Source organism: Platichthys flesus, chromosome 2 (genome assembly GCF_949316205.1).
Source record: "Platichthys flesus chromosome 2, fPlaFle2.1, whole genome shotgun sequence".
NCBI lineage: Eukaryota > Metazoa > Chordata > Actinopteri > Pleuronectiformes > Pleuronectidae > Platichthys > Platichthys flesus.
Window position 1 is genome coordinate 28,618,392 of NC_084946.1, and position 19,361 is coordinate 28,637,752.

Genomic DNA, 19,361 nt, shown 5'->3' on the forward strand with positions numbered 1-19,361 from the left:
ACACGTGCACATCAGTGAGTTCACATGCACGTGATCAGGTTTAAAAGAAAGACAGAAAACACATCAACACGTGTTCACCACAGTCAAACAGCAGATTAGAGATGAGTCACATTTCTCCTCCATCATTGCTCTGATTGGACTGATCTCTCTGCTTCTGCTTCCTGACTCAATATCCCAGAATCCTGCTGTTCTCACCAGACGCTGGGACTTGTCGTTTCCCCTCATGTGTATTGATGCTGAGTGGAAACGAGGCCCCCTGGTGGGGAGAACAGACAGAGTGTGGAGATTCAGCCCCACAGCCACAAGCTCCCCCCCATCAGTCAGGCCTCCAGGTCGAGGTCCCCTCTGGAGTCTGGACTCAGTGGACAACAGTTGTCACTTATTGTTGGAGGTTTTATTTGTGTCTCTCTCTGGTTTCTGCTAATTTGAGACCAAATTCTCCAAAAACCCTGAAGACCACCTTGTGTTCAGTTGGTTCTACTGCCCCCTAGTGGCGAAACATAAATGAATGAATGAACACTTGAGCTCTTCAGTGGAAATGAAACCACCTGAAGTCACGTGGAGATAAGATCCACCTGTTACCACCTTTTACAGTCTCACTGGTGCCAGTGACGCCCACGTTCATACACCAGGATGTTACTGCACCAGTAAGAAACTAAACGTGTGGGAAGAAGGAAACGGTTTCTCCAGAACTAGATAAACGTGTTCAGGCAGTTTTACATTTAATCAGAAATTCAAGAGAAGAAGTTTCTGAGAAATGAAATCCCCTCTTTATCTACTCAGCACTGTGATTGGGGGGGGGGGCATTGATAGTAAATCTCATTATCTGAATGACACATACACTGAGCAGAGTTTCCTTCCACTTATCTTCACCTGATGAAAAGAGTCTCCATGGATTTTAGAACATGAACAACACGTATGTAGCAGAGGAGCCGGATGACGTCATCACATGTTGAATCTGCTTTCATCTGAGCCTCCAAGAAAAGTATAAACCTCCTGAAGTACAGGAACTGAGTATTTGTACTTCGTTACTTCACATCTTTGTGATCCATGCATTGACAACAGGCTGGAGACACCGCCCTGCACGTGCACGTGCAGGAGAACAAGTGCATGTGCACACACTCTGTCTCCCTCACAAACACACACACACATACACACACACACACACATACACACACACACACACACACGCACACACATGCATGTCTCTATAGTTGTGAGGACACTCGTTGGCATAATGTATTCCCTAACCCAAACCTTAACCATCACAACTAAACCCTCAAACTCTATAACCTCAACATGAACCTGAACCAAGAGTTAATCAGTCCTTTAAAGGTGAGTCAGTGACACACACACACAAACACACAAACACACACACTCTGTCACTCTCTCTCTGACACCCACACACACACCTTCAGACAGACACACACACACACAGACACCCTCTCACTCTCCGTTTCTTTTCTCACCGGTTCCATCGCTTCTTCTCCACAGACTCAGGAAACTCACGAGCAGAAGAAGCTTCATCGTTGTCCGAGTCCAGTTGTGACGTATTGACCGTGGATGTGACGTCACTGACTGCTTCACTCGCTGCTCTCTCTCTCTCTCTCTCTCTCTCTCACACACTCTCTCTGTCTCTCATCTCTAACTCTCTCACTTATATCCTCTTCCGCAGCTGCAGCATGACGTCACAGCCCTTCACAATAAAACCATCGTAACTATGACTCATGATATATTTACTGTATATTGCTTTTAAATATTTCATATTTGTCTCCGTGTTTTATTATTTAATCTTCATCTCATTTGCATTTTTTATTTTATTAATTTTTCTTTGTATTTTAGACTTTTATCTTTAGTGTTTTCGAATCTAATTTAATCATAGAATTTTTACAATTTACGTTTTGTCCAGACGGCTTTTTTTTTTAAAGGACAAGTTGTAATAAAACGTCTGTACCAATACAGTTTGATTGATAATGATTGATCAGCCCTTCAGCACATATCTGTACATGACGTCTACATACATGTGTCTTTATAGACATGTGAGTCTTGAGCATCACATTACACAGGTGTACCTAATAAAGTGGACACTGCTTCACTGTCCACAGGAAACACGTGATGTGATCCTCAGACTGTGTGTTTGTGTGTGTGTGTGCACGTGAATAAAGTGAGTCACTGTTCAGTGCAAAGTTTAATTCCTTCTGATTAAGAAAATAAAACAGGGTTGTTGTAAAGATGTATGTTAGTTTCCCGGCAGCAGAGGGCGCCACATCACTGAGAATAAAACAAACCCTCAGAAATTATTTGTACAGAAAACAGATCAAAGGAAAAATGAACTCATGGACATTGTGACTCAGTTCTAATTTTAATCAAAAATTAATTCTCTGATAAAGAAAATAAAACCGGGTTGTTGATCGTTCACGTAACAACTAGACATCACTTCTGTTTCATTCACTATTATTAACAATATTTAACACATTAACACTTTTCTTTTATTTAACCTCTTTTACTCTGAAACAAACATTTACAGTTAAAGTCGTAGAGGTCGAGTGATTCTGGAAAATAAAACATGGGAGAGTTCGACACAAAACACTGAAATCACTTTAGTTTCTTCAAAGTTTGAACAGAAACGTCCAAAACAGTCTCAACACACAGTTTGATGTTTGTCACGTTTTATTCAAAGTGTTGAACAGAAATAATGAAGCAGCCTGAAATCCTCAGAATCATCAGGTAACAACATGAAGACAAAGTCAGAGTCAGACAGCGACGGGTCAAACATCACAGTGACAACAGGAAGCAGCTGAGACTGGAACTGGACCCGACTCAGCACCTTCACCAATAAACACTGACTCATCACATTTTCACTTTAGCTGCAGAACATTCACATTGATTGAGAGCAGAGCAGCAGGTCTGAGATCAGTGACGTGAGGTTGAGTCAAAGTTCAGCTGAGAGAAGAACCACAAGCAGAGAGATCATGAAACAGAGAGGAACATCCTGTGTCTCCTTCAAAATACGTGTCCAGGATGTGATGTCACAGTTTCATTTCACTTTCTGAAGAAAAGGTCAGAAAATGACTTCATGCATCATTCAACAGTCTCTGCTTCCTATTGGACGATAGATACGACCTGAAGCTTTTATACATATATTGAAAAATCAGCTTATTCACAAGAACCAATCATGTGTCATCACGTGGTGGAAGTGACGTCATGATGACATCATTATCTTTAAATAAACATTGTTGTGTGGTCGTCACTCTGAAGCTTTTCATTCGTGTTTGAGTCAAAGGTAAATACATGTTGAACCAATGAAAAGGAGTTTGAGAAGTTCACTTCCTGTTTCCTGTGTCACCTTGTCAGTGGCTGCATGAAGCCGGTGTGAACGTCTCATTGTTGCTTTGGGAAAGTTTCACTGTAAACAACAACACACAATAAATAACAACTTTACACAGTATATAGCTACACAATGTATAAGTACACACCATATAAAACTACACAATATATCAGTACACAATCAGTGACTGTATATAAAAAGGATTATGACCTATACTGCCATCAGCCACCAGGGGGCGATATAGATTATTAACAGTCATGTTCATCTTTATTTACAGTCGATGATAAATACCAACAGAAATCTTTGTGTCTCTGTCAAGACTCTAAACATCAGATGAAGAATTGTTTGTGTTTATTTAATAAGTTAACTAAACTTACTTTCTTCAGGTGTTTCTGCAGTGGGAGATTTCTTTTTACGCAAAAAGTAAATAACAACACTAACGACAAGAAGAGTCAAGAAAAATGTAACAACAACAGCAACAGCCACAGCAACACCCGTCCCTCCAGCGTCTGAAAGAGAGGACAGAAGACAGCGTCACTTCCTGTGGAGCAGACTGGACGTCACAACCTTCACACAGAACTAAAGGTTCACATGTGAAGTGATGAGCAGATAGAAACACCAGAGGGATGAAGGTCTCCAGGCTCAGTGACCTGAGCCTCCATCTTCTGCTCACGTTCCTCCTGCTCCGCTTTGTTGGGATTTTAAATTGTGTCTGTGTGTCTCTGCAATAGAACTGAACTCTAAACAAACTGGGGGGTAAAGTAAAGTTTATACAATAAACTTTACTTTAACTTGTTCTCATACCTAACTTTTCATATTAAACCATAACTCCTCAGCTTTAATCAACATCACATACATGAATGCACTGTGCTCATAAGAAAACTATGACATACGCCTTAGAAAGAATTCTGATTGCTCATGCTCACTGAAGACTCACAAGGAGTCAGCTGATTCAAGACTTTCTACAAACTAAAGATATGATATGAAGATTTTCCCAGTGGAAGGAGGGGCTAAACTGGGAGCGGCTCCTCGTCATTTCCTGGTTCCAGTACCAAGAGGATGGTTCTACGCCTGCTCACCATCAAGGAAGACTTCCCCTCGTTATTGACCAATCCTGTTCTACCTACTGTTATAAAATATAACAATCACCGTCCTTGTTACCGTCCTTGTGCGCTGCTGCTAGAGGGGGGGGGGGGGGGGGGGGGGGGCTGTGCGTTGGGTGCCCATTGCTTTGCTGAACTTTTCAAATCTTTTCATTGCTTCTTAATAAATACTTGATTGAACCAAACCGAGACGGCTCTGCTCATATTTGGGATCAAAGAACACGTGACAGCTGCCCGGCTCAGACTATGTTAGATTAGATTAGATTTTCTTTATTTATCCACACAATGGGGAAATTCACTTGTTACAGCAGTAATAGAAAAACAGAATTAAAGTAACAGTGTCGAAGCACTGTAAAAAAAAAAAAAAAAAAGTACACTTCTAAAACTACACATAATAGGAGTATGAAAACAAACAACCTGCAAAAACAGACACTGTACAAAAAGCAGGTGCTGGGGATAAAGTGGAATGATGTTAAGTGTTATTGTAATGAAAATAGAAAAATATGAAACAGTAGTGACCATGATACAGAAAATAATTAAAAATAATTAGAAAGTAAGTGACCATAATATAAATAATACTACAAGATAGCATACTGGAAATATGAATATTGCAATTTAACCATTTTAAGTGACCATGATATAAATATAGATGTTAAGTATTGAGTATTATGATGTGAGAGGTTTAGTGGAGAAAAAGATAAATAGACAGGGACTACAACATTATCAGGTGGTGCTGGTGTTGTAGAGCCTGACTGCAGCCGGGATGAAGGACCTGCGGAACCTCTCCTTCTTACACCGTGGGTGTAACAGTCTGCTGCTGAAGGAGCTGCTCTGGAACCCTACAATGTCATGCAGGGGGTGAGAGGTGTTGCCCATGATGGACGCCAGCTTGGCTAACATCCTTCTGTCCCCCACTTCCTCAATGGAGTCCAGAGGACAGCACAGGACAGAGCTCGCTCTTCTTATCAGTCTGTTGAGCCTGCTCCTGTCTCTGTCCGTGCTACCCCCCCTCCAGCAGACCACAGCGTAGAAGATGGCTGAGGCCACCACAGAGTCATAAAAAGTGCTGAGGAGAGCCCTGCACACTCCGAAAGACCTCAGCCTCCTCAGCAGATGAAGGCGGCTCTGGCCCTTCTTATAGAGGGCATGTGTGTTGTCCGACCAGTCCAGTTTGTTATTGAGGTGAACACCCAGGAATTTGTAGTTCTTCACCACCTCTATGTCCAATCCCTGGATGTTCACTGGTGTTAAGTTTGATGCTTTTTTCCGGAAGTTCACGATCATCTCCTTCGTCTTGCTGGTGTTCAGCTGAAGCTGGTTCAGCTCACTCCAGCTGACGAAGTCTGTGATGACCGCCCTGTACTCCATGTCATTTCCCTCAGGAACACATCCAACGATAGCTGTGTCATCAGAGAACTTCTGGATGTGGCAGTGTGTGGTGTTGTGGGTGAAGTCGGAGGTGTAGAGGGTGAAGAGGAAAGGGGAGAGCACCGTACCCTGAGGGGCACCTGTGCTGCAGAGCACCACGTCAGACACACAGTGATGGAGCCTCACATACTGTGGTCTCTTGGTGAGATAGTCCATTGTCCATGCAGCCAGGTGTTGGTCCACTCCCACGTTCTCCATCTTCACTTTAAGCAGTGAAGGCTGGATGGAGTTGAATGCACTTGAGAAGTCAAAAAACATAAAACATGACCCTCACAGTGTATCTATGCAGCAGGTAGGTAACTGAGTCGTCCACCCCAATCCCAGGCTGGTAAGCAAACTGCAGGGGGTCCAGCTGTGTGCCCACCAGTAGTCGTAGGTGTCTCAGGATAATCCTCTCCATAGTCTTCATCAAGTGAGAAGTCAAGGCAACTGGCCTGAAGTGGTTTGGCTCCTTGGGGCGCGGCGTCTTCGGCACCGGGACCACACAGGAGGTCTTCCACAGGGCTGGGACTTTCTCCAGGCTCAGGCTTAGGCCTGAAACATGCTTCTGCGACTGCGTCTGCGTCTTTTCACGCCGCTGTGGCGCAAGACTCGTTTTCATTCATGCTTCCCCAACCGTTGCGCGTCTTACAAAGCAATTCTGCGCCAGAACACTAGGCGGAGTAATGCTTTTTGTCGAGACGACCTTAGAGACGCCTTCTTTCTTCTTCGTCGATTGTTTATTTACATAGCCACTGCGGCTCCTCGTAGCCTTTTTCTGGCGGACAAATCCGCCAGTCAGTGACAGGTTATACAAGTGATCATACTATCGGATATCTTCTGCCAAGTGCTCTTCTGTTTGGTCCATATTCGTTCTTCTAAATCTTCCGTGATTTCTGCCGGTATTATGGGGCATGAAACCGGAAATGCAGCTCCAGAAGGGATGTAGAGCAGACCAATCACAGCCTTGCGGGCGGAGTGAGCTTGCGGTGCTTTGCCGTAAATTTTAGAAAAGGGGGTCGACACCCGTCAGCACGTAAGGAGGGATACATAAGCACGTAAGGGACCCGGAAGGGCTCTTGCGCTTACGGGCCCGTGAAAACGCAGAAGCATGTTTCAGGCTTTAGATTGAACAAAAGCCTGATCACACCACAGAGCTGGTCAGCACAGTCCTTGAGCAGTCTTGGGCTGATACCATCCGGGCCCGGGGCCTTCCTTGCCTTGATCTTCTTGAGTTGGCTTCTCACCTGATCATCAGTTATAGAGAGGGGGGTGGAGGATGACTGGGGTGGGGGTGAAGGGGTGAGGAGTGGTGAGAGTCTCAAGGGGGAATGATGATCTGGAGATGGGGTGGGGGTGGGCTGGTGGGGGACAGGTGTCGAAGGTGGCAGGCTGAGGAGGGGAGGGGGAGGGGGGGCTGCCCAGGATAGGTGTGAAGAGGGGGCAGGGGGGGGTGATCAAATCTATTGAAGAACAGATTCAGTTCATCTGCCCAGTCCTTGTCCCCGCTGGGTTGTTGTCTTCCCACACCTTTTCCGTGGCCTGCGATGGTCTGCAGCCCTCTCCAGACGTCCCTGGCGTTGTTCTGCTCCAGCCGCTTCTCCAGTTTCTTCCTGTAGCTGTCCTTCCCCTTCCTAATCATCAGCCAGAGTTCCTTCTGGACTCTGCGCAGCTCCTCTTTGTCCCCCGAACTGAAGACCCTCTTCTTCTCGTTCAGCAGGGTCTTTATCTCGGGGGTCACCCAGGGTTTGTTGTTGGGTAAACACCGTACCAGCTTGGAGGGCACAGTGTTCTCCTCGCAGAAGTTAATATAATCTGTGATACAGTGGGTCATACTGTCAATATCAGTGCCGTGGGGGCTGCAGAGTGCATCCCAGTCTGTAGTCTCGAAGCAGTCTCTGAGCCTAGCACTGGTCTCCTCAGACCACTCCTTAACAAGCCTCTTCACAGGTCGTTGTTTATTCACCACAGGGGTGTAGTCCGTGACGAGGTGAACGAGGTTGTGATCCGAGCGACCAAGCGGGGGGAGGGGGTGTGTCAATGTGGTAAAAAAACAACAAGAAAAATACACTAAAAACACTATTTACACACTAAAAAGAGGTTCGAAAAGTGAGAGCTACTGTAACAGGCTGCCACTCACGCAGCGCCAGGTTTCTATTCTGTTAATAATCCATCCTGGTGTAATTCTTCTGTTTCAGCTCAAACACTCACCAGAGATCTACGTGGAGTCTGGGTTTGACTTCAGGAAAATGTTAAACATCTTTTATTTTGCTGTGACACAACAGACACGGTCACGATTCGTGAATTTGAATTCATCGTTCAGATTCCAGATTCTCTCATCAGCTTACATCAACATACGACAGTTACCAGCTGATGATGACTCATCACCTGAGTTATAATGTAAACAAGATGGAAAAATAAAGTTTTTTCAAGATTAAAAAAGTGAAACACCTCTAATGATCAAATCTGTAGCATAGTATGTTAAACTGTCTCAGGTTGTTTAAAACTAGCAGAGTAACATCGGACATGATGATGTCATAATCAGACTCTGCTCATTAGAATGTAAACAACTCATTTAAACAGTTATATAAATACTGTATTTTTCTGAATGAGGACACAGTCTGAATATTGTCCACGTAAACTTAGTCAATGTTCAGTTTCTGTTCAGTCTCAATATTTGTTAACATTTAGAAAATAAATGGACATTAAAACTTTCTAAAAGTATCAGTGACGGCACGTTGGTCCAGCGGTTTGGAGCTGTCTCCTCACAGGAGGAAGGTTGTGGGTTCTAACCTGTGAAGTGATCAGCAGTTTGTTCTCCCTGTGTCAGTGGGTTCTCTCTGGTTCCTCCACATTCCTCCCATAGAGACATGAGGCTGTGTTGTACTGGTTGATCTAAATCACTGGTGGGTGTGAACGATGCTGGTTTGTCTCTGTCTGTGAAGCTCTGTGTTTGACTGACAGCTGAACCCCCCCCCCCGACTCTCAGAAGATGAGTGGTGAAGATGATGGATGATTAAAAGCAGAAATATAAAGAAACTCACCAGGGACAACGACATATTTGTCAGCATGAGACTCGAGCTCGCCCTGTTTGGAGACACAGCGATAGATGTCGGTCTTGGTCACAGTCGTTTGGAGGATGATGTCATATCTGCCTCCTCTTTCAGAGACCTGAGGTTCTTCAGCAGGAAGAAGGTTTTCATCACCATCCTGCCAATGAACATCAGGTGTTGGAGACGCACCATGAACCTCACACTGCAGCTGAACTCCTTCCTTTGTTTCATCAAGTTTCGTGATGTTCAGCTTTGGAGCTGCTCCTGTGAACATAAAGAAAAACTTATAAAGAACATTTACAGAGTTAAACATCTAATAAATACCAGGATCTTTCTGATCAGTTTGTTAATGTGGGAGACAAAGTGTTAAAGAGGAAAGAAAATAAAGAAATAAAAGCACAGAATAAAACATCAGATCTCTGCTGTGACAGAACATCATGAGTCACAACACAAACACAACGTTGTGTGAAGGTTCACAACAGTGAACTGACTAAGCAGGACAGAAGCTCAGACACAATCAACACGTTCTTTCTGCTACAACAATTATTATTATAAACAAAATCACATGAAACCTTATTTTAAGATATAAACATTTTCTACTCCTCTAATATGATATTCTATATTGTTTCAGTTTGTCATCAGACTTTAACTGAGTCACTTTATTAGGTCCACCTGTTCAACCTGAACACATCACGACTCCTGTAATGTTCAGTTTCTTTAGTCACAGGTTTTAGATTCAGTCACAGGTTCGATCCCTGAGGTCAGAGGTCAGTGATGCTGTTGAACTGGACTGTGTCATGTTCAGAGCTGTTCCTAATATTCTGATCCCTGGTGTTTCTAAGCAGGGAGGTTAAATGAAAGACAGTTCTTAGTGTCATGTGGTCCAGTACAACACCACATGTAACTGGGAGCTCAGTAATAATCACATCACTGAGTTTCAACATGTCTGACAACAGAAGCTGAACTTTAGAAACTTTGGAGAGTTGATGACGGAGCTGTTGTGTTGAGCTGCAGCAGAATGTGCAGGTGTTCCTAATAAAGTGAACACTGGGTCTCATGATGACTCCATGAAAAACTCTCTTCTTCAACTGGAGACTTTTCTTTCATCTAAAGGATTTTTATTACTTTTCTATTTCTAAAGATTTTCATTTCTAACAACTGATTCTGTGGCTTCACCTGTTTGAATCCAGTGAAGCAGAAATCTCCTCTATAATAAACTGTATTCATAAAGCTCTCTGTGAACAGGAACCAGTTCAGTTCTAACTGGTTAAACCAAGTGTCACTCTCCAACCAGCTGCTGCTCCAGCTGCAGGACTGATGGGAACCAGAGGATTCCCAGTGGAGGCAGTGGACCAACACCACAGGCCTCTGGTCTCCAGAGAGTCGTCCTCTGGACTGAAAGAGTCACAGACTGTGGATGAAGAGGCTCCGAGTCAGAGCTGAACTTCAGTCTGTTCATGTCCCTGAAGAAGAGATGGAGGAACCAGCTGAGAAGCTACATTCACTTCTTCATGAGACCGAGTTGGACTGTTGAAGAATCTGTGACCTTCAAATGTTTCATGTGATCAGCCTCTCAGAATCCAACCAGGTGTTTGCAGATGTTTCATAAAGAGTCTGGTGATTGTCAGTGTGGAGGAAAGGTGCAGCTTCAGGAGACACAGCTCACACGTGTGTTTCAGGACTGAAAGGTTTGTGTTCAGCTCCACTTGTCAATGAGCTCAGGTTCTGAGCTCAAACACTTTCTCTGAAACACCAGGACAAACAGTGGACAATCAGAGTGTCACTGTGGATCATGTCCAGCTCATATCGTCCGTCTCCACAGTCCAGAGACGAGGACTCAGGACCTTCCTGCTCCTAAAAGGTGAATTCACACTGAAGCTCATTTATTCCTGTGAATGTGACCAGCAGTGTTTTTACACTTTGTGTTGATTCAGCACAAACACACAGTTTATCACCTGGACAGATGTGAGCTGCAGCTGGAGGAGCCTGAACTCACTGACTGTGTGTGTGACCTCAGTGACCTCATCATCTTCTCTCTGGAGATGAATGAAGTTTTGTCTCTGAGACTCACAACTGATCTGACGCTGTCTGAGACGGTTTCTGTCTTCATCATGTTTAGTTTCTGTTGTGTAAACATTTTTAAAACCTAATGACACTATCATTAACATTATTTAAAGATGATAATATGACCAAGAAGAAACTCACCACCAATATAAATGTGAATCTCAGTATATATCTGGTGGTTGATCTCCTCCTGAGTGGAGACACAGCGATAGTGGTCTGTCTTGGTCACAGTCGTTTGGAGGATGATGTCATATCTGCCTCCTCTTTCAGAGACATGAGGTTCTTCAGCAGGAACAATGTCTCCAGCTCTGTTCTGCCACTGAACATCAGGTTTTGGAGACGCCCCAAGAACCTCACACCTCAACAGAGACCAGTCCTTTGTTTCTTCAAGTGACGTGACATGTGGCTTCGGAGCTGCTCCTGTAATAATAGATCATATGAGAGAATTAGAAGAACAATATTGGTACAATATATATTTTGTATTCATCCTTCTCTGCTTGATTTTGTGTATTTTACCAGAAACCAGGAAAAAGTCAAAATAAATCCAGTTTGTCAGGATTAAGGTTCCGATTTTGACTGTCACTAAAACTAACATGTGAGTGAATTAACATGAAAGATTCTATGAAATCTGTGTAAAATAAATAAAACTGATTCATGAGTGAGACAAAGTGGATGATGTCAGAAACTAAAATCTAGTGAAGTTTCCCTCTGCATCAGATTTAATTAATTAATTAAATTACAAACAACTCGGTTCATGTTCTTGTCACGTGATGTCTCCTCGTGTGATCTTCTCTGGAACCTTCCACTCACCTGGGATGTTCTCATCACTTCGGTCTTTTAACCTCAAGAGGATTGGAGGTTGCAGGCGACCCGAGATTAACACGTGACTCTGAACCAGTCGCTGTTAGAAACGTTTTCCTGTTGAATCCACACGTTTCATATCTCGTTGGAAACATCACGTGTTCATGAACGAACGAGGGAGGGAGGAGTCCACAGGGAACGTTCACGACACGACACCGCAAGCGTGTTACTTTACGGCAGCGGACATTGAGGAGCTAACATGCTAACGCGCGTCACCGCAGTTCAAACCGGTCTCACGGAGGAACACGTGACGTCAGAGACAAAGTGGAAACATTTGACTGCAGAAAAGAACTCAGATTAAATCGACCTGGTTTCATCTGGACCGGAAGTGACACAATCCCCTGAATAAAGTGATAATTTCTCTGGTTCAGTTTGAACGCTGCTCCTCAAACTTCACGAACAACCACAGCTCCGCCCATTTTACAGACCCTATCAAAGATTCAACCAATCGTGTTCAGTATCTCTGACATCAGGACCCGCCCACCTGTACAACAACCAATCAGCGTCTCTCTACGATCTAAAGTGACAAGGATAACGAACCTGTTAACTCCAGCAGCCAATCAGAGGACAGCAACCTCACAGGAGCTCCCGGCGTCTTTGAGTGACAGCTGCTTCATCCAATAGAAAGCCAGCACCATGAAAAAACTCCGAGGACGTGTCCGGTCAATGTACCTGTGTGACCATATATGGAAGTGAGTGCAGCCTGACTTCCGGTGGCAGAGAGACACAGAAACTCGTTTATCATCCAAACTCACGTGATTCAATCAGATTAAACATGTTAAACTTGATCTAAATACCAACAACTTCTTCTTTATTGACAACTATAACTTTAACGAACATTTCCTGCGTCAGAAAACACGTTTATCTTCTTAATCTGTTCACTTTGGAGAAGTGTAGTGAAGCTCTGTGTCTATCTGATGGCCGGGCTCGGTACTGCACTCTGTCAAACAGCTCAGGGCCACTTGAGGCCTTCAACATGAAACTTGGTGCAGATGTAGAAGACGAGTGGAGGCAGAGATCCTGAGAGTTTCAGCCTGATAACTCCCATCACCTCTGATTGGTCCGCTTTCAAACAGGAAGTCAAGACAACACCAGAAGGAAACAGGTATTTTCTGCAGTGTCATCGTTCGGCACATCGAGCGTCTCAGAGCCGTGAGAAACATCAACGCACACGATGAAACCTCGGAGACGTTACTTTACACTGACGCAGAGGAAACGCATCAGCTGCTCCTGCTGCGGGTTTGAATCCCAGTTTAAAATGGGAAAGTGTAAAGAGACACGTGTGCACGTGTGAAAAATGTGCCCTAAGAGGTTAAGATAGGATCTAAAAGATAAGAAGAAAACACCATGATGTCAGAGTCTCTGTGTGATGTCATCAATCTAACAAAACACGTGAATATGGAATCTTATTGATAAACAGACGTTTAACATGGAAACTAGACAGAATAAAAACAGTGTTGAGTTTAAACCAGTTTACAGATGAGACTGGTTTGTGTCTGTTCTGGACAAAGAGTCAGGAAACGCCTCCGACTGTAAATCATCTTTTAAACAGTTTTATAGAAAAACTCACCGACGACGAGTTCAATGTTTAATCGTCTCTCTGGAACAAGAAGTGGAAATAAACAGGTGTAGTTTCCACTGTCAGTCAACTTGGTGGCTCTGATGACTATGGAGGCGTTACCCTCGTCCAGATGTTCTGGGAAATGAAAGACGCGACCTCTGAACTGCTCGTCCTGACGTGAATCTCCCTTATCATAAACTTTTCCCTTATCGTACATGAACACCTCCTTCATGTCCTTATTGTCCTTGTTCTTCTTCCAGTCGAAGAGCTCCTGCCTGATGTTCTTGCTGCTGAAGGAACATGGTAAAATGGCATCATCCCCTTCTTTCACCAGCAGTTTGTTGATGGGGGCTGCACCTGCAACACACACACGTGCACATCAGTGAGTTCACATGCACGTGATCAGGTTTAAAAGAAAGACAGAAAACACATCAACACGTGTTCACCACAGTCAAACAGCAGTTTAGAGACGAGTCACATTTCTCCTCCACCATTGCTCTGATTGGACGGATCTCTCTGCTTCTGCTTCCTGACTCAATATGCCAGAATCCTGCTGTTCTGACCAGACGCTGGGATTTGTCCTTGTCCCTCATGTGTATTGATGCTGAGTGGAAACGTCACCCCCTGGTGGGGAGAACAGACAGAGTGTGGAGCCAGGAAAGTGGATTAATATCATCACCAAACTTTAGAAGTTTGTTTTGAACACGTTGATCCCTGAAGCTTCCCCACAGCACCTTTTGTTGGAGGTTTTCTTTGTGTCTCTCTCTGGTTTCTGCTCATTTGAGACCAAATCCTCCAAAAACCCTGAAGACCACCTTGTGTTCAGTTGGTTCTACTGCCCCCTAGTGGCGAAACATAAATGAATGAATGAACACTTGAGCTCTTCAGTGGAAATGAAACCACCTGAAGTCACTTGGAGATAAGATCCACCTGTTACCACCTTTTACAGTCTCACTGGTGCCAGTGACGCCCACGTTCATACACCAGGATGTTACTGCACCAGTAAGAAACTAAACGTGTGGGAAGAAGGAAACGGTTTCTTCAGAACTAGATAAACGTGTTCAGGCAGGTTTACATTTAATCAGAAATTCAAGAGAAGAAGAAGAATAGAGATACAGACACGTGAGTTCAGATAAATAACAATGAAATGAATTAAAGGGATAGTTCACACAGAAATGAAAACCCCCTCTTTATCTGCTCAGCACTGTGATGGTGGGGGGGGGGGGGGGCGATGACACATACACTGAGCAGAGTTTCCTTCCACTTATCTTCACCTGATGAAAAGAGCCTCCATGGATTTTAGAACATGACCAACACGTATGTAGCAGAGGAGCCGGATGACATCATCACATGTTGAATCTGCTTTCATCTGAGCCTCCAAGAAAAGTACAAACCTCCTGAAGTACAGGAACTGAGTATTTGTACTTCGTTACTTCACATCTCTTTGATCCACGCACTGACAACAGGATGGAGACACCGCCCTGCACGTGCAGGAGCACAAGTGCATGTGCACACACTCTGTTTGTCTCCCTCACAAACACACACACATTCACACACACACAAACACATGCATGTCTCTATAGTTGTGAGGACACTCGTTGGCATAATGTATTCCCTAACCCAAACCTTAACCATCACATCTAAACCCTCAAACTCTAAAACCTCAACATGAACCTGAACCAAGAGTTAATCAGTCCTTTAAAGGTGAGTCAGTGACACACACACACACAGACACACACACACACACAGATACAAACAAACACACACACACATATACATACACACACACACACGCACACACACACACACACACATACACCCTCTCACTCTCCGTTTCTTTTCTCACCGGTTCCATCGCTTCTTCTCCACAGACTCAGGAAACTCACGAGCAGAAGAAGCTTCATCGTTGTCCAAGTCCAGTTGTGACGTATTGACCGTGGCTGTGACGTCACTGACTGCTTCACTCGCTGTTCTCTCGCTCTCTCTCTGACTCTCTCTCTGTCTCTCATCTCTAACTCTCTCACTTATATCTTCTTCCGCAGCTGCAACATGACGTCACAGCCCTTCACAATAAAAGTCCCGGAACGATGACTCATGATATACTTACTGTATATTGTTTTTAAATATTTATATTTGTCTTCGTGTTTTATTATTTAATCTTCATCACAGTATTTTTCGTCATTTCATTTGTTTTTTTTTATTCCATTTTTCTTCGTATTTTAAACTTTTATCTTTTGTGTTTTCAAATCTAATTTAATTTTAGAATTTTTTGCTTTTTACATGTTGTTCATACAGCTTTTATTTTGTAAAGGACAAATTGTAATAAAATGTCTGTACCAATAAAGTTTGATTCATTGATAATGAATGATCAGCCCTTCAGCACATGTATACATGACGTCTACATACATGTGTCTTTATAGACATGTGAGTCTTGAGCATCACATTACACAGGTGTACCTAATAAAGTGGACACTGCTTCACTGTCCACAGGAAACACGTGATGTGATCCTCAGACTGTGTGTGTGCACGTGAACAAAGTGAGTCACTGTTCAGTGCAAAGTTTAATTTCTTCTGATTAAGGAAATAAAACAGGGTTGTTGATACAAATTGTATGTTAGTGTCCCAGCAGCAGAGGGCGCCACATCACTGAGAATAAAACAAACCTTCAGAAATGATTTGTACAGAACACAGATCAGAAGAAAAATGAACTCATGGACATTGTGACTCATTTCAAATTTTAATCAAAGTTTAATTCCATCCGATTAAGAAAATAAAACAGGGTTGTTGATAGTTCATGTAACAACTAGACGTCACTTCTGTTTTATTCACTATTATAAACAATATTTAACACATTAACACTTTTCTTTTATTTAACCTCTTTTACTCTGAAACAAACATTTACAGTTAAAGTCGTAGAGGCCGAGTGATTCTGGAAAATAAACATCGGAGAGTTCGATCAAAACACTGAAATCACTTTAGTTCAGGGGTTTTCAACTGGTTTTGTCCCAGGGAGCAAGTAATCCGCGGCCCACTGATGTGCCTACGCGCGCGCGTGCCTGTGTGTGTGTGTGTGTGCATGTGTACAAGTGGATAGAAGGAAGTTTTAACATTTGGTTTTCCATGTTGGTTATATTTAAAAACCTCAAACAAATCTACAAAAATGTGTAAAAAAAACGGTTGATTTTCAGTGCTTAAGAATTGAAAACAAAATTAAAATGCAGTTTGTAGTTGCACTGCATCTCAGAACTATATGTACGTCAATATATAACGTTCATGACTTAAATGTACAGACATGTTGAGTGAATGTTAAAGTAACGGTGATCAATAACAATCAACATAAACTGGGGCTACAGCTGAAGAGGGAAGATGACAAAGTAATGCAGAATATGTCACAAATGATAATCATACAATATCACAAAAACAATTGAGGACTACTTAAGTTTGACCTCAGGATCACCAGCAGCACATCTCACCTACTGCGTGAGTAGTACTTCTGTGTGTGTGTGTGTGTCTAGAGCTCTCCAAAGAAATTGTTTCTCCACCAGCGAACGTGGTAAAGTTGACGTTATTGCAATTAATTGTTTTGGCTATTATGCCAATTTATTTGTCTTATTACAAAGTATTTGTTTTATTTAATATTTTCATTATTAATTCTGCCCTTTTGGGCCTTCTTTTAGGGAAAATAAAAATTCCCATCATACAAACTAAGACCTCCTGAGAGTTTTTCTACCTAGGTCAACCGCTCTTCTACAATTACCTTTACACACATGCACAGGGGAAAACTACTTGCAGTTTCTAGCCCCAAGCCGGTGTCAAGGTTCCCCTCATCACCTTTATATTATTTTAGACATTAGACAGAGATTTTTCATGATATTCAAGATTAATCTGGAAATGTGTTATATCAAATAATCTGGAAATATCAAAGCAAATTTCGCGGACCCCCTGCAATGAGGCCGCGGACCCCTGGTTGAAAACCCCTGCTTTAGTTTCTTCACAGTTTGAACAGAAACGTCCAAAACAGTCTCAACACACAGTTTGATGTTTGTCACGTTTTATTCAAAGTGTTGAACAGAAATAATGAAGCAGCCTGAAATCCTCAGAATCATCTGGTAACAACATGAAGACAAAGTCAGTGTCAGACAGCGACGGGTCAAACATCACAGTGACAACAGGAAGCAGCTGGGACTGGAACTGGACCCGACTCAGCACCTTCACCAATAAACACTGACTCATCACATTTTCACTTTAGCTGCAGAACATTCACATTGATTGAGAGCAGAGCAGCAGGTCTGAGATCAGTGACGTGAGGTTGAGTCAAAGTTCAGCTGAGAGAAGAACCACAAGCAGAGATCCATGAAACAGAGAGGAACATCCTGTCTCTCCTTCAAAATAAGTGTCCAGGATGTGATGTCACAGTTTTATTTAAGTTTATGAAGAAAAGGTCAGAAAATGACTTCATGCATCATTCAACAGTCTCTGCTTCCTATTGGACGATAGATACGACCTGAAGCTTTTATACATATATTGAAAAGTCAGCTTATTTACAAGAACCAATCATGTGTCGTCACGTGGTGGAAGTGACGTCATGATGACATCATTATCTTTAAATAAACATTGTTGTGTGGTCGTCACTCTGAAGCTTTTCATTCGTGTTTGAGTCAAAGGTAAATTCTTGTTGGACCAATGAAAAGGAGCTTTGGATAAGTTCACTTCCTGTTTCCTGTGTCACCTGGTCAGCGGCTGCATGAAGCAGGTGTGAACGTCTAATTGTTCCTTTGGGAAAGTTTCACTGTAAATAACAACACACAGTAAAATACTACACACAGCATATAACTACACAATCAATGACTGGCAAAAAAAAAGGGATGACCTATACTGCCATCAGCCACCAGGGGGAGATATAGAGTTAAAACAGTCATGTTCTTCTTTATTTACAGTCGATGATCAATACCAACAGAAATCTTTGTGTCTCTGTCAAGACTCTAAACATCAGATAAAGAATTGTTTGTGTTGTCGTCTGCTCATCATCATTGTGTTGATTTAATAAGTTAAATAAACTTACTTTCTTCAGTTGGTACTGCAGTGGGAGATTTCTTTTTACACACACGGTATTTACATAGTAAACCAGCGACAACACCGACAAGAAGAGTCAAAATGGCACCAACAACAACACCAAGAGCAGCAACCCAAACAGGAAGCGTCCCTCCAGCGTCTGAAAGAGAGGACAGAAGACATCGTCACTTCCTGTGGAGCAGACTGGACGTCACAACCTTCACACAGAACTAAAGGTTCACATGTGAAGTGATGAGCAGATAGGAACACCAGAGGGATGAAGGTCTCCAGGCTCAGTGACCTGAGCCTCCATCTTCTGCTTTATCACATTCCTCACCTGACATGATCAAATCTGTAGCATCGTATGTTAAACTGTCTCATGTTGTTTAAAACTAGCAGAGTAACATCAGACATGATGACATCATAATCAGACTCTGCTCATTAGAATGTAAAAATATGAATCAATGATTATATAAAAAACAAGTGATCAGCAGTTTGTTCTCCCTGTGTCAGTCGGTTCTCTCTGCCCCCCCCGCTCAACGTCAGCTGGGATTGGCTCGACATGAATAATAACTTGTGACGAACGCTTACAAAACCCATGAAATCTGTTGTAGAAACATTAAGATGTAAACAATGGAGTCTCCAGAGAGTCGTCCTCTGGACTGAAAGAGTCACAGACTGTGGATGAAGAGGCTCCGATCATTGTCTGACCTCATCCTCCATCTTCTTCTCTCTGTAGAACTATGAAGGAGTCAAAGAGCCTCAGTGGAAATAAAACCTTCAGTTTCAAACACTTTCAACCTGTTCAGGAGTTTTCATCAAACTTTGAGCCACTGAAACTTTCTATTCAACCTGAAAACATGTAGAAACTCAAGACAATGATCTTGATACAACTGACCGTTCAGGTGCACGTATGTCTCAGTATATATCTG

The 19,361-nt window shown here is 42.9% G+C and overlaps 1 protein-coding gene and 1 long non-coding RNA gene across 2 annotated transcripts in view; both read right to left on the reverse strand.

Moving 5' to 3' along the window:
- LOC133972819 (leucine-rich repeats and immunoglobulin-like domains protein 3) overlaps positions 1-19,361 on the reverse strand; it is a 92,672-nt gene that overhangs the window by 49,824 nt on the left and 23,487 nt on the right. The window lies entirely within an intron of this gene.
- Positions 2,653-4,072, reverse strand: LOC133973319 (uncharacterized). Its single transcript, XR_009924554.1, has 2 exons — positions 3,706-4,072; positions 2,653-3,406 (listed from the first exon to the last, which is right to left on the reverse strand). It is a non-coding gene; the product is annotated as an uncharacterized LOC133973319 (long non-coding RNA).